At 37.2% G+C, this 1,999-nt stretch overlaps 1 protein-coding gene and 1 long non-coding RNA gene across 3 annotated transcripts in view; both read right to left on the reverse strand.

Annotated features, from left to right (window-relative positions):
• si:ch211-180a12.2 (uncharacterized) overlaps nucleotides 1–1,999 on the reverse strand; it is a 52,335-nt gene that overhangs the window by 37,437 nt on the left and 12,899 nt on the right. The gene's annotated exons all lie outside the window — the stretch shown is intronic.
• LOC116671339 (uncharacterized) overlaps nucleotides 1–1,999 on the reverse strand; it is a 20,510-nt gene that overhangs the window by 11,293 nt on the left and 7,218 nt on the right. The window contains exon 2 of the long non-coding RNA XR_004327241.1: nucleotides 476–481. This is a non-coding gene — a long non-coding RNA (uncharacterized LOC116671339). The remainder of the gene's footprint in view (nucleotides 1–475; nucleotides 482–1,999) is intronic.

Here is a 1,999-nt window from a genome sequence, read left to right on the forward strand (position 1 = left end):
GGCTTCTTTATGCACATTAATACAAATTTTTCCTTGGGGTCCCCAAACATTCAAGCCCCACTGGAGCTCTAAAAGGCATTCTATTGCATAAATCAAAAACCTTTCTTAAATTGCAACATAGGAGTCATAAAAAGTAATTATTAAAATCTTAATCTACTGGTGTGACTGTACAGTGTGATTTAGTAGCTTAGATTTTATTTTATCTCACCTTTAATTTCCCCCCCCCCCCCACATGTTAGACCTTCCATTGTGTTATAGGTCATGGTATATGAAACTAAAAAGTCAGCAACCTTTAACTGTAATAAAACCAACAGGAGCACTAATGTCTCCACAGTCTTGACGTCAACCTGACAGAGCTATCAGTGTGGGATAAAGCTTGTAGTATTCTTTGAGACTGATGTCCTACACATATTGGTTAAAACTGTTTCCTGTAATGGCAGAACAGGTAGGCACACTTACAGTTGGCTAGCACTACACCATCCTGGTGGTTAAGAAGCAATCTCATGCCATCATTATACACTACGTTTTGTATCTTTAACTTCTTTAAAACTTCCACAAATGGGCAGTATAAAACTGTGTACTGAATGCTTTAAATAAAACCACCTTCACATCAACAGAACACATGCTAAATGTACAAGCATAGTAGCTTTAACACACATCTGACGACACTGTCTGTCTATATCTAATAAATCATGAACAATATGATGGCCGTGATATTTAATCTTGTCACACACACACGTAGTACTAGATAAAAATTAGGAAGTACTAATTTCCTGTCTACTTCTAACCATCATAATATTGCTCTTATTTGCGTTTGATATTCTAATTAACCACTTTACCAACATGGTGTGGTTTTTGATGTAAAATATTATGCATACATCCTGTATTGCATGCAAAAAAAAAAAACTCATGTCAAAAATGTTATAAATTGATCTGCATTTTAATGAGGGAAATATGTATTTGACGCTGTTGCAAAACATGACTAAGGCTGAATCCCACACCCTACCCCTTGAACCCAAGGGGTAAGGGCTAGGGGTAAAAACATACGCCTATGAAATGGGACACCACCATACAGTATTGACCAAACTTCCAAGATGCCGTCTGTCTATGTCAATAGCGTGGCTTTTGACAGTTTCATTATGAATTTATATATTATTTTATGTTCACTTTGGTGGTGCAGAGGCAGATGTTATCTGTGTAGTACATAGGTGTGTTTGCAATACATAAGTGTATACAAACACATGTTGTGTTATATATCTGTTTCTGTTATCACAGTTTTGAATGTCATTGATGTTCAGAAAAACGTAAACAAAACTGTCTTTATTGCTTAAATTAAACATAACAGGCAACAACATTAACAAAATATATTACAGAACATTATAAACTATTAGAACCATAACTTACATATCACACACACACACACACCCTCCACTCCACCTCAGAGGGGCATGATGTAATGTTTACTGAACTGCTTTTATCTGACAGCTTTTGCTTTATTGCTTCAGGCATGTTTCTGCAACAGCTCGTTGAGTATCGGATGCAATAAAAACTATTTAGGAAAGACTTTCCTTTGACGTTGATGCAGTATTAAACAAGATTGCTGCAGACAGCAGCAGAGAAACAAGCTCCAATGTAAGTTAATGGGACAATTGTCCAGCTTGTATTTACATTCGTAAAAGTGCTTGTTTGGCTACTGACAGACTCCGATTAATATTCTAAGTGTCTAACAGGTCATTATTTAGGATTAGGCTTTTTTAAAACAAAAAGTCTGCAAAATTGGGTTTGCTAAACCCACACTCCATGTAAATAATCAGTAATTTTAAAACAAAATATCTGCGCAATGCTGGCTCTGGCTGTCTTAGAGGCTATCTGCTACGTTTGGTCAGTGTTTTCTTTCATTCCAATTTCGGGTCCGTCAGTCAGTGAAAACAGGGGACATTTCCGGGGACAGGTCACCAAAACCGGGGACGTCTGGTCACCCTACTGTAACGCCCCCCCC

The sequence above is a fragment of the Etheostoma spectabile genome, chromosome 21 (genome assembly GCF_008692095.1).
Source record: "Etheostoma spectabile isolate EspeVRDwgs_2016 chromosome 21, UIUC_Espe_1.0, whole genome shotgun sequence".
In the NCBI taxonomy this organism is placed as follows: domain Eukaryota; kingdom Metazoa; phylum Chordata; class Actinopteri; order Perciformes; family Percidae; genus Etheostoma; species Etheostoma spectabile.